This window comes from Schistocerca nitens, chromosome 9, assembly GCF_023898315.1.
Source record: "Schistocerca nitens isolate TAMUIC-IGC-003100 chromosome 9, iqSchNite1.1, whole genome shotgun sequence".
In the NCBI taxonomy this organism is placed as follows: Eukaryota; Metazoa; Arthropoda; class Insecta; order Orthoptera; family Acrididae; genus Schistocerca; species Schistocerca nitens.
Genome location: NC_064622.1, coordinates 258,242,571 through 258,257,200, shown reverse-complemented (window position 1 = coordinate 258,257,200; position 14,630 = coordinate 258,242,571).

The window sequence follows — 14,630 nt, the reverse complement described above, 5'->3', positions numbered from 1 at the left end:
CTGTTAATAAAACAATACGGTATTTTCTAAACGGTGCACATATGAAATACATATTCCTCACTTATTCATAGCGACCCCAAAATGGCGGCTACAATTACTCGCTTAAAATGGCGTGCTTCTCACTCGTTCACTAGCTGAGCGCGAATCCTCCCTTCCTCATACTGGTACAAGAAAACTCCTCTGTTTTTTAACAACTGAAAGTAAAAAATACATGACGTTAGGCATAGGCTCTATGGTGGGCTACCGCTTAATCTTCTCTCTTTGCCTTTAAAGAAGACGAAAACATAAATGAAATGCAAAAGGTTTATCACGTAAGTCGATATAATTTTGAAGTGACCTACACTTTCCTGCTCGTTGAATGTGAACGTTTAATAATGAGTTTCCGGCAGAAGTTCTGCGGATGTAACAACACCCCGTGTTGTCAGTTTCGATCCAATAATCGTGCAGGGCAATACTACCCTTATAAAGACATGGAAGAGCAGAATCCTAAATCGTGCCTGGGAAAAATTAAAAATCAAGTCTGCAGTACGTAATAAATTGTTAATGTAATACTGAACAGCGATAGACTTGAGCTAACACACGAATACTTCCTAGCAGAGACAGCCGCAGTATCATTTATTAACGTCCACGAATGAAAAGGAAAGCACCATTTTCAGATGGTTTGCTGAACGTGCTGTACGTCTCTTCAAAATGAAAATGAAATGCATATTAGATAATGATTTTACTTTTATTTAATGTAATATATTGTATTTATTATATTTATTCAAGAAATAAACAAATTGTGGATAAAATATCTTCTGCCTTCCTTGAATGTAGTTACATGCGACATTTATTGGCAATTAGAACCCGCCCTTTGATGTTTTTTTTTTTTGTAATATTCTTTAATGGTCCTATCGTTACGACAAGACGTCGCTCACACTCACACACACACACACACACACACACACACACACATACACACACAGACATACAGGATCGGATAAAAATTTAGAAACATGAAAAACACTACACATTATTATGTCTAATTTGGAGGCATTCAAAACAGGCGCCGCGCGGAGTGGCCCTGCGGTTTGAGGCGCCATGTCACGGACTGCGGTGCCGCTCCCGCCGGAGGTTCGAGTCCTCCCTCGGGTATGGGTGCGTGTGTTGTTCTTAGCATAAGTTAGGTTAAGTTCGTTCAAGTATTGCGTAAGTCTAGGGACCGATGACCTCAGCAGTTTGGTCCCTTAGGTATTCACACACATTTGAACATTTTCAAAGCAGCCTCCAGTCGTCTCGGAATGGATAAGGACAGATCCTGTACGGTTTTCAAGTAATCTTATACCATTCCTTCCTAAAACACTGGCACGTTCACATTATGATGATGGAGTTGAACAGACATCACGCAACCTTCTCGCTGAATAATACTGAGACCTGTTGACTCTGTTGGCTGGGGGCGATGCGACATTTCATCGTCGTGCTCAGAAAACCAGTCCTGGACGATTTAAACTGTGTAAACAGTGGTCCTGTCAACTTGAAACACAGCATCACCGTTGAGGAACAAACATTGTACCATGGGATGGGCCTGATCAGCGATAATGGTCACTTAACCCTTGGCAATAGTCCGACCTTGCAGACTGAACCATGGACCCATGGAACACCACGATATGGATGCCCAGTTCACTGAACCGTGGGAGGAAAACTCGGACAGTAGTTGGAAAACAGTGTGAAACAAGGCTCTTCCAACCAAATGGCTTTCTTCCATTTGTGCCGCTGTCCACATTTTACGGCTTCAGCACCACGTTTTCCTGTTACGGACACTTGCATCACAGATGAGTGTAATTTCCTGCTTATGGCGCTCATTGCGTGTTGTTTTGATGTCGACAGGGTTCTCGAGTGTGACATTCAACACTGCAGTGACTTTTACAGCTTTCGTCATCATATTTTTCGTCACAATCCTCTTCAATGATAGTCTGTCACGATACCCAAACACACATTTTCGTCCGCGTGTGACTTAGCGGATGATGTTTCTCTGCGCTCCAAATACGTAGTATAAATATTCGATAGGGTGCCTTCTGAAACAACAAACTCTTCGCATACCTTTTTACAGAGGCATCCACCATACGATCACCACTTATTTACCCACCCGCGACATAATACACTCACATTACACAGAACACTGTTCTGACATCGATTGACACTTGCAACGTATTGAGGACAGTTCACATGTGGTCAAATACAAAACGCAATCTGCAGGATTCGCTAGCATCTGCATTTTTATCTTCAAGCATGCATTTCTCTCTGTTTTTCCATATTTTTGTTCAACCCCTGTGTCACCTGCGTAATGATATCAGAGCAGGGTACGTTCAATTGAGGAAAATATTTAGCTAAATCATAGATCGAAAATGCATCGTTGTGGAGCTCCGGCCATAAAACGACAGCCAATAAGCGAAAGTGTGTCCATTTATAATAACTTGCCTCAGCTAATACCAGCTGTGTTAAAGAGCGCAGTTACAAATTAGTTGAACAGTGAAACGAAGGCAGACTTTAAATTCCTGCCCATGACGTCGGCAACGCGAATTGGAGTGGCAATCATTAAAACAAAGGCGTTTTTCGTTGCGACGGAATCTTCTCATGAAATTTCAATCACCAATTTTCTCAAATGGTTCAAATGGCTCTGAGCACTGTGGGACTTAACATCTGAGGTCATCAGTCCCCTAGAACTTAGAACTACTTAAACCTAACTAACCTAAGGACGTCACACACATCCATGTCCGAGGCACGATTCGAAACTGCGACAGTAGCGGTCGCGCGGTTCCAGACTGAAGCTAGCCTAGAACCGCTCAGCCACACTGGCCGGCACCAGTTTTCTCCTCCGACTGTGAAAACATTCTGTTGGCAGCCATCTACATAGGGAGAAATGATCATCACGATAAAATAAGAGAAATCAGGGCTCGCACAGAAAAATTAAAGTGCTCGTTTTTCCCCGCGTTCCGTTCCAGAGTGGAATGGTAGAGAGACAGCTTGAAGGTGGTTCTTTGAACCCTCTGCCAGGCAATTTATTGTGAATAGCAGAGTAATCACGTAGATGTGGATGTAGATGGCGTGTTACGTGACACAGAGCCTGAGTATCAAATCTCCTACGCTACAAGTACCCCAGTTCCATTAATTTGTTACCATAAGAAGCCGTTCTGCAGAAACAGCTCTACAGAAAGATGGAAAACACGTGATACTGTAAGGTGCAATGTTGTTACTAACCACTTCTAAAAGTCACTTGTATTCATTTTTCCTAATGTGCAGGGAGCTTGACTGTCGTTTATTTTAAGAACCAGAATATATAATTGTGAAGCAACACAATGATTAAAAAGAAAACATAAGTTTAACTTCAAAGAAGCTTTTTTCGTCAAATTCTATTGTTTGCAGCAAATTAAAGACATTTCTACTTACAAAATCGCCACAAAGTTGGCATCGACGAAGAAAGTATTGAAGAATGCTCACGGATGATCCTGATACGTTGAAAATTACAGTCGCTGAGCAAACGTGAGCTTATCCGACAAATTTAACGCTCGCTCGTTGCTGTCATTTATAGACACAGCTCCGCAACGCCGTATTTTCGTTCTACGGTTATTTGGAATGTGAGGGTCGTTCAATAAGTAATGCCTCATATTAAAAAAAAGCCATTAATATACATATACAAACGTCCTTGTTGGTGCTTCACATTTGGTGTTTGTTCTGTGTGCCGATGAAGTTTTGAAACATTCTGGCAGATGGCAGAGCCGTAGTACAGCTTCAAAATGGCGTCTACATACGACTCACGTTATAAGCAGTGTGCTGTTACTGAATTCTTGTGTGCAGAAAAAGAAACCGTGGTGAACATCCATAAACGTTTGTGTGCAGTGTACGGCGATGCTGCAGTTGATAGGAATACGGTTGAGCGATGGGTAAAGAAAGTTACAGCCTCAGGAAATGCAAAAACAGCTCCATTATCAGCCACGCTCGGGACGTCCTGTCACAGCCACTGCTACAGACATGCCGAATCGTGCGGATGCCATTATTCGTTCCGACCGGAGAATCCCAAGTCGACAATTGGCTCTACAGTTGTCGGTCAGCATTGGAAGTGCTTCTGGAATGATCGAGACTCTCGGATATTCAAAGAGGTGCTTGCGATGGATTCCACGAATGCTCACAACGAACCACAAGAAAGGCCATTTCATCTGAATTCTTGGAGCGTTTTGAGACCGACGGAGAGGCCTTTCTGTGACAGATCGTTACGGCGGGCGAAGACTGGGTGTACCACTTTCCGTCGAAAACAAAAAGACAGTCTATGGAGTGGCATCATCCTCATTCACCACAAAAGAAGAAATTCTAGACAACCCCCTCCGCCGGAACTCATGGTGACAGTCTTCTGGGATTGTGATGACGTCATTCTCTTGGATGTGATGCCAAGAGGGTCAACCACCAAGTCAGAGCCGGCCGCGGTGGTCTCGCGGTTCTAGGCGCTCAGTTCGGAACCCCGCGATTGCTACGGTCGCAGGTTCGAATCCTGCCACGGGAATGGATGTGTGTGATGTCCTTAGGTTAGTTAGGTTTAAGTAGTTCTAAGTTCTAGGGGACTGATGACCACAGACGTTAAGTCCCATAGTGCTCAGAGCCATCTGAACCAAATCAGAGCATTCGTGTAATCTGTGAATAAAGTCTGTGAATAAAGTCAAGAACCTTTTCCGACGGGTTCGATTGCACAAGAATCCAGCAGTAATCTTACTCCAACACGATAATGCACGCCCACACACAAGTCTGAGAACCGGGAACACATCGCCAAATTGGGTTGGACATCACTGCCTCATCCACACTGCAGTCCAGACATAGCACCCTCGGACTTCGGGTCGCTTAAAGATTCTCTACGGAGAACATACTTTGAAGATGCCGAGAGCGTCAGTCAAGCAGTGAAAATATGGCTACGCCCACTGGACAAGAGTTTTTACCACCAGGGAATATATGCTCTTACACAAGGTTGGCGTAGAGCTATAGAACGTGATGGAGACTACGTGGTAAAATAGGGCATGGACAAGATATGTTGATGAATATTGTCACCAAATTCAGACTCTTAACAATTAATATATTCTGAGAAAATATAGGTGGAGCATTACAGACTGAACGGCCCTCATATTTGATCGATTCAGTTCCCTATCCAGCTCTGTCCTTACTATCAACTTATTCGTTTCCACGCTTTATGCCGTCTGTCGCACTTTACGTGAACAACAGAAACATTTAATAAATGACTCTAGAATTGGATGCACGTCCAGTGACTCGTGCACAAGCGCAAAACGACAAGTAGGTTGCGTATAGTCACCGCTCTTCGTTGATGGTATAGTAGAATACTTGTCTCTTTGTCTAGCAGCACTAATAAGAACAGAAATTTCGTAAGTTATGCCTGTAAAAACATTGCTGTAATGGAGAGGACTTGGAAAAATACAAAAAATAAAAAAAAGTAAAAATAAAATAGTTCAAATGGCTCTGAGCACTATGGGACTTAACGTCTGAGGTCATCAGTCCCCTAGAACTTAGAACTACTTAAACCTAACTAACCTAAGGACATCACACACATCCATGCCCGAGGCAGAATTCGAACCTGCGACAGTAGCGCTCGCGCGGTTCCAGACTGAAGCGCCTAGAACCGCTCGGTCACAACGGCCGGCAATGAAAATAAAGTAAAAAAAAAAAAAAAGACATTACAGGCAAACATAATGAATTTCGTCCGGAACGTAGATATTAAGAAGAAACTGAAAGTACTTGATGTAAATGAAAACGTTGAATAAAGTGGGCAAATTTTGATATTCCATCTGTTGCGAATGGAGGAGTCAACATTACCAATACATATTTGGCGATGTAATCCACAATGTAAAAGATGCATTGGAAGATTCGCATGAGGGTAGAAGGACCAACAGACCGAGAAAGGCCTAAATGCATGACCGAAGAAGATCATTGCTCTAAGGAATTTCTTTTTCCGCTGAAAATATGAGCTTCTCAGGGGTAATCGGAGGTTGTGAAAATAGAAACTATTGCTGTTCCTACTCAATTTTCCTCGAACGTGTCAGGGGCTCCAGTAAGCTTAGCATGCCTTTTGACAGCAATATTGCCTTTCGACAGCATGTATGGGTCACAATTGTTGAATAAAGTCGTAAACAAGCTCTGTAAATTAATTGTATCCGTTCCCAGTAAAGACTGGACTGTCGACAGCACACACTCCAACAATTTTTTAGAACGTGTCTCGCGAAGAAAAATAGCTGTATGTCTAAAATACTTTAAAACGGATTGAAAGCAGTCTTGACCGCAATGAAATGTTTATTTGCAATCATTACCTGTTTCGGTCGGACTACAGTTGACGTTCGTCGAGTCACAACACCTGCTCCGGTCTCTGCCACGCCTACATCATCGTATAAATGGTCTGAAGATTCCAAATAAATATTTTATTGCGATCAAGACCGTTTTTAATCCATTTTTAACACATTCCAATGGTTGGCCCACAATGGCTTTCAACGAATGAGCTCCACTGTTTCAGATCCATCAGTATTCTACTGGTCTGATCCTGTCATCTCGGTGTAACACTTGCATTCAACGTCCCCAGTTATTTTTCTATATAGTCCAATCTCACTACAAATTTGCCCATGAAAAAAATTCCCAGTTGTCATGTACTACAATCTTGTCCTTTATTTTAATTACTGTTTTTGGCATATTTCTTTCATTGCCAACTACGCAGAGAACATTCTTCTTCTCAAACGCTTCGAGTTTCATTTTGTTCGGCTGTCCATTAGTCAATGATTTACTTTCATCCAGTGATGTAGCGCTGTTTGATACTAGTAATACTTATTTTGGCGAACAACTCGATTTTTCCAACAAAAATTAGCCACACATTCTCTGGGAAGAACCTGCCGTTATTGTAGGTATTTATGCACAAATGGGCACGGAACGATTCGTCCACTTACATTTCAGTTAGGACTTATCGATTTCGAAGAAGCAATCTCTCAAAGCACCCTGCTTTATCTGGAACTATCAGAAAAACAAATCATTAGGGCGCTTAATATGTATTACTTCCTGGTAGGTTTTCTGTCTCCACAGCAGAGACCGCATGAAACTGCTTAGAATTGATTCACCACACAATGCAGATCTTAATATCTTTGCGAGGGAACATGCTCCAGCGCCTTAGATGTGTATAAAAAACAAGACGAAAAGAAGAGTCACATTTACTTTGCATAAAAATAGTCTGAATTTAGATTCCGAAGAGGTATTAAATAATTCTACGAAATTGTAATTATATTTTGAATTTCGATTCCGGTTTGGAAAATGATCATAAAGTTCGAATTAATACCCAGAGTGAGCTAGGTGAAATAGTTCTTGTTATCTTTGACATTCCGTGCCTTCTTTCGCTAACCATCGGAAAAAAAGAAGAAAACTGAGCCACTTAAATTTTTGGAAGGAACATTCAGAAATGTGCTTGATTTGCTATAAAGGATAAAGTGATACAGGAAATGAATTGCATGTTGCGTAACTTAACCTGTTTTTGAGTAGAATGTTATCGATCTCTAGACATGTAAAATTTGTGTAAGTTCTTGACATTTAGATAACTGTCGATAGTCGATACTCGTTTCGTCGGGGGGAAAGAATTCTCAATCGGAAGTGTATCTGCTTTTTTTTGTTTTTTTGTTTTTTTTTGTCTTTGACGAAGGACGTTTCGTCGACGTAAGGATCATCAGAGACGGAGAGGAAATTTCCATTAAAGAAAGGAGGACAAGAAATCGGTCTCTTTAAATGAATCACCGCTGCCTTCATCTCAAATATTATATGAATACCGTAAAACTGCTCGGTGAAAACGGATCTCATCCGTTTCCTGCCTGGAAATATGAAAGAGATACTGTGTCCAAGTCAAAAAAGTCTAGTCATCAGTGATTCCAATGAAAGTTTCAAATAATTACGTGCGACGTTCCATATACAGGGCTGCAGAACGCCATGCTAAATGCCAGCGCTACATGGAGTAAGGCAACCTTGAAACAATCACTGGTGAATAAAAAAAGGAAAAGTTTTTTATCGTAAGATCTGAGTTCTTTGAGTCCTCTTCAAAATATTCGCTGTTTCGTGCCTTCTGCTGAGATGTTTTTCAGGATTCTAGTGCCCCTGGATGGCTGAGCAATATCGGAAAACTGTGTCGCATACCCTTATAGAAGGCTGTCTTATCTCTCTAATCTGTCGAGTTCCAGACATCTTTCACTATTAGGATTACGACAATAGGCTGCCAATGGCAGCCTGAAGGTCTTTGTTATAGTACTGCCACTTTTCGGGAAAAGTGCAGGAAAACATTTTGTAAGTGGAGAAAACAACATTTTTAGGCTGTTCAGCCCTCTGTGGACCCCAAGAAAATCCTGAAGATGATTCCAATACAGAAATCAAAACGTTGAATACTTCAAAATTTGAATAGGAATGCGGTGGAACCTAACAGGTTGGAAGAATTTACTGTCAATGACAGCCTCCAGAATTTTGCAGACTTAAAAATACGAATAAGCTTGTCATCACTGAAATTCTGCCAAATATCCGTAACTAGTGGTACTCGATAGTTAATCAGACAGACGAAATTAAATATACTGCTGTAGGAACAGTGGCTGCGCTGTTTACAGTCGCTCGTCACAGAGAAATCGTGGAGATATACACGTAACGGCTTTAATTCCAAAAAAATGAGCGATGGTGCTAGCCTTGTCCCTGTGACGTAGTTCTCAGTCACGGAGCCGTTCCGTCGTAGGTACACTACTGGCCATTAAAATTGCTACACCAAGCACAAATGCAGATGTTAAACGGGTATTCAGTGGACAAATATATTATACTAGATCTGAAATGTGATTACATTTTCACGCAATTTGGGTGCATAGATCCTGGGAAATCAGCACCCAGAACAACCACATCTGGCCGTAATAACGGCCTTGATATGCCTGTGCGTTGAGTCAAAAAGACCTTGGATGGCGAGTACATGTACATCTGCCCATGCAGCTTCAACACGATACCACAGCTCATGAAGAGTAGTGACTGGCGTATTGTGACGAGCCAGTTGCTGGGCCACCATTTACCAGACGTTTTCAATTGGTGAGAGATCTGGAGAATGTGCTGGCCAGGGCAGCAGTCGAACATTTTCTGTATCCAGAAAGCCCCGTACAGGACCTGCAACATGCGGTCGTTCATTATCCTGCAGAAATGTAGGGTTTCGCAGGGATCGAATAAAGGGTAGAGCCACGGGTCGTAACACATCTGAAATGTAATGTCCACTGTTCAAAGTCCTGTCAATGCGAACAAGGGGTGACCGAGACGTGTAACCAATGGCACCCCATACTATCACGCTGCGTGATACGCCAGTATGGCGATGACGAATACACGCTTCCAATGTGCGTTCACCGAGATGCCGCCAAACACGGATGCGACCATATGATGCTGTAAACAGGACCTGGATTCATCAGAAAAAATGACGTTTTGCCATTCGTGCACCCAGCGCCAAGGGTAACCGCAGCCATGGTCTCCGAGCTGAGAGTCGATGCTGCTGCAAAAGTCGTCGAATTGTTCGTGCAGATGGTTGTTGTCTTGCAAACGTCCCCATCTGTTGACTTAGGGATCGATACTTGGCTGCACGATCCGTTACAGCCATGCGGATAAGACGCCTGTCATCTCGACTGCTAGTGATACGAGGCCGTTGGGATCCAGCACGACGTTCCTATTACCATCCTGAACCCACCGATTCCATATTCTGCTAACAGTCATTGGATCTCGACCAACGCGAGCAGCAATGTCGCGATACGATAAACCGCAACCGCGATAGGCTACAATCCGACCTTTATCAAAGTCGGTAACGTGATGGTACGCATTTCTCCTCCTTACACGAGGCATCACAACAACGTTTCACCGGGCAACGCCGGTCAACTGCTGTTTGTGTATGAGAAATCGGTTGGAAATTTTCCTCATGTCAGCACGTTGTAGGTGTCGCCACCGGTGCCAACCTTGTGTGAATGCTCTGAATAGCCAATCATTTGCATATCACAGAATCTTCTTCCCGTCGGTTAAATTTCGCGTCTGTAGCATGTCATGTTCGTGGTGCAGCAATTTTAATGGCCTGTAGTGTATATTTCATACCATACTTCGTGACGTGGCGATGATGTTGATAACCAGTCCTAAAAGATAGAACCACATATATCTTCGTCAAGGACTGTATGCTACTGTAGAATACGTTGGACAGTATACGTTGGTGCCGAAATAGCAGCGAAAGTATTTCATGTAAGTATAATCGTCATAAATCAGGAATGAGATTTTAGGCCTGTTCCGCTCACAAATCGGTCTTCACGCTTAAAAATTTTCATTGTAATTTCTTATTAATCATGTACGAGACTAAAGAGAACGATGTACTCAACTTTCGAGATCTTATCGTCAAAACTAAGGAAGAAAGCACACTTTCAGGGTCTTCAGATAGCATTGTAGGAGACACCTCGTGCCACCCAGCCCAACATAAGAGCTTCTGCGTTAATGCCATGTGTAACAGTGGCCTTAGACTGCCAATCTCGGAAGATGAATTGAGAACTGAAAAGAGTGTTAGGAGTTAAACAGCAATAATAAGAAATGGGTGAGGCGCAAGATGTCACACGTATGTCTAAAAAAACCAAGAACGAGATTACTATCATGAATGTTGAAGGAAAGAAAAAGTAAGATGAAATTTGTCACTTCTACATCTACGTCATCTACGTCATACTATGCAAGCCACCTAATGGTTTGTGGTGGAGGGTACTTTCGGTACGACTATCTGATCCCTCCAACCCTGTTCCACTCGCGAATAGTGGGTGGGAAGATTGATTGTCGGTAAGCCTCTGTATTGGCTCTAATTTCTCGATTTTTCTCCTCGTGGTCAATACGCGAGATGTATGTGGGGGGAAGTAATATGTTGTCTGACTCCTCCTGAAAGGTGCTGTCCCGAAATTTCAATAGTAAATCTCTGTGTGGTGCATAACGTCTCTCTTGTAACGTCTGCCAGAGGAGTCGGTTTAGCATCTCCGTAACGCTCTCTCGCCAGCTAAACGATCCCATGACGAAACGAGCCGCTCTTCGTACAGGAAAACATTTTGTAAGTGGAGAACACTATCTCCTCTATCTGTCCTACCTGATAGGGATCCCAGATAGATGAACAATACTCAAGAACCGGGCGAACAAGCGCCTTATAAGCCACTCCTTTCGTGTATGAGTTACATTTTCTGAAGATTCTTCCTATGAATCTGAGTCTTGTGTCTGATTTTCCCACTATCTGTTTTATGTGGTCATTGCACTTAAGGTCGCTCTGGATAGTTACTCCCAGATATTTTACGGCAGACGCCGGATCCAGGTGTTTGTCATTAATAGTGTTTCTGTACAGTAGTGAATTTCGTTTCCTATGTATGCGCAGTATGTTACATTTATTTACGTGCATGGTCAACCGCCAGAGTCTGCTGCATTCATCAATTCTCTGTAGGTCGTTCTGCAAATTCTTACTACCTTCTGGCGTTGCTACTTCGGTATAAATAACTATATCATCTGTGAATAGCCTTAAAGAGCATCAGACGCCTTCTACTTGATCATTTGTATGTATTGCGAACAGCAACGGTCCTATCACACTTCCCTGTGGTACTCCGGGTATTACCTTTACATCTATCGATTTAGTTCCGTTAAGAGAGACGTGTTGAGTTTTATCTGCAAGGAAGTATTAAATCCAATCGCAGGTCTGTTCCGATACTCCCTAAGCTCGTATTTTTTTTTCATTAAACGGCAGTGCGGAACGGTGTCAAATGCCTTACTGAAGTCAAGGAACATGGCATCAAACTGTGCGCCGTTGTCCACTGCGCTGTGGATCTCATGGAGGAACAGAGCGAGCTGAGTTTCTCAGGATCTCTGCGGAATCCATGCGATTTTTATAGAGTAGCTGTTCATTTTCCAAGAACGTCATAATTCTCGAGCATAAAACATGTTCCACAATTCTACAACAGACTGACGTCAACGCCGGCTGGAGTGACCGTGCGGTTCTAGGCGCTACAGTCTGGACCCGAGCGATCGCTACGGTCGCAGGTTCGAATCCTGCCTCGGGCATGCATGTGTGTGATGTCCTTAGGTTAGTTAGGTTAGTTAGGTTAGTTAGGTTTAATTAGTTCTAAGTTCTAGGCGACTAATGACCTCAGAGGTTAAGTCGCATAGTGCTCAGAGCCATTTTAGCCACTGACGTCAACAATATAGGTCTATAATTGTGTGGATCTGTCTTAAGGCCTTTCTTAAGGACGGGAATGACCTGCGCTTTTTTCCAGTCGTTAGATATCGCTGCTCAAGCGATCTACGATAAATTACTGCTAGAAGAGGAGCAAGTTCTTTCGCAGAATCTTTATAGAATCTTAGAGGTATCTCATCTGGTCCTGAAGCCTCTCCACTACTAAGCGATTGTAGCTGCTTTTCAGTTCCACGATCGGTTATCTCAATATCTGCCATTTCGACTTCCGCACGACGATTGAAAGGAGGGACAGTGTTACGAGCTTCCGCGGTGAAACAACTTCGGAAGACCGAATTCAGTATTTCGGCCTTCTCTCTGTCATCTTCCGTTTCAGTGCCGGTGTGGTCGCTGAGAGAATGAATAGATGAGTTTGAGCCACTTACTGATTTTACTTTGCCATAGAAAGGAAGAGTGTCAAAAAAGAAGTGGGGATTTTTCCAGACAATGTAGGGTGATTGTCATTAACTTTTGAAAACCTCCAAAGCGAGATAGATGATGCTGAGGCAAGTAATTTTACGTACGACGCACGGGACTGCAGATGTCGGGAAATACCTCAAAAGTGGGTGGCAGATATTGAATATGTGACGTCATCATGTGACGTACCTTGCCGCATTTGCAGTGGTTGAGACTATCGGTATGTCACCGCTTGACATACGTCGGTGTGGCTCAGGGCCCACGTGTGAGACCTTAGTTCTTGGGGCCCCGTTCGATATGTGCGTCTGGCAGGCAGTACTTCTTTCACTGAGTTAAACAGTTATGTGTTTACATTGAGACAGGATCTATTATTTTATTTACCGGTCTCACAGTCTCCTCTGGTTTAGTGTAATATGCACTACAACAGAAACCTGCCGTATTGCGTAATAAGTACATGAATATAAACTTCCGAATTGCGTCGTTAACAGTAAATGACCTATGTTTTATTTTCTAAATAATGCCACTAAACAAAAAAGAAGGGACAAAAAGAAATAAAGATAAAATAAGGATAACCTTTACTTAACTACTGCGAGGACAGTAATTTTTTCACTACGACGTTTACAACAGATCACATTTGTAAAAAGTATTCGAAATTTACACCGTTTGCTCGAATGCAAGTATTGGATCACTCAGTCATCCCTTCACCCCAAGCCCAGCCGCAGTATGTGCGGATGTGCGGAGTGTTACGCCATCTGGTGACGTCACATGTTCAGCAGCAGCATGTGCGGAGAGTTACGCCATCTGGTGACGTCACATGTTCAGCAGCAGCGTGTGCGGAGAGTTACACCATCTGGTGAAGTCAGATGTTCAACATTTGCCATCCACTTTTGAGATATTACACGAGTTTTGCGACCCCATATGTTTTATTTGTCTCAGCGTCATCCACTTCGGGTGTTTTTAAACGTCAATAAGAATCACCGTGCATAGCCGAAGCACGTCGGAATGAACGGCAGCTTGCGCACAGATTAAGGCAGAGACCCAGCGTGCCAAAAAAGAACTAATATAATTATTCTGGGGTGTACGAGGTCAAATGTGAAGAGTGGAGTAGCCAACCGTGGCGAAACTTTGAGATCCAACATAAAGAGCATTGCGGCCATAATAAGACGACAGCATTTGCGGTGCAAATGGAGAATACTAAGCATGAACTTCGTACGATCAGGTGGGCATACTACACTCATGCTCATAAATTAAGGATAATTGCAGAATGTGGTGCCACACAACGTGGCACTACATAAAACTGGCGCTAATAGCATAGGCACGTAGGGAACACACACGACACAGATCTGTAAGTCCACGATATTGGTGATAAGTTGAGAAAACCGTCCCGAAACACATGTCCTACTAAACGCCACTGGTTCCTGCGCATGTACCCCGACATCAGTATGGGATATGATCACCATGCACACGTACACAGGCCGCACAGCGGGTTGACATACTCTGGATCAGGTGGTCGAGCAGCTGCTGGGGTATAGCCTCCCATTCTTGCACCAGTGCCTGTCAGAGCTCCTGAAGTGTCGTAAGGGTTCGAAGACGTGCAGCGATACGTCGACCGAGAGCATCCCAGACGTGTCCGATGTGGTTTAGGTCTGGAGAACAGGCAGGCTACTCCATTCGCCTGATGTCTTCTATTTCAAGGTACACCTCCACGATGGCAGCACGGTGGGGCTGTTCGTTATCCATCAGGAGGAAGGTGGGACCCACTGCACCCCTGAAGAGGCGGACATACTGGTGCAAAATGACGTCCCGATACACCTGACCTGTTACAGTTCCTCTTTCAAGGACATGCAGGGGTGTACGTGCACCAATCATAATCCCACCCCACACCATCAAACCACGATCTCCATATAGGTCCCTTTCAAGGACATTAAGGGAT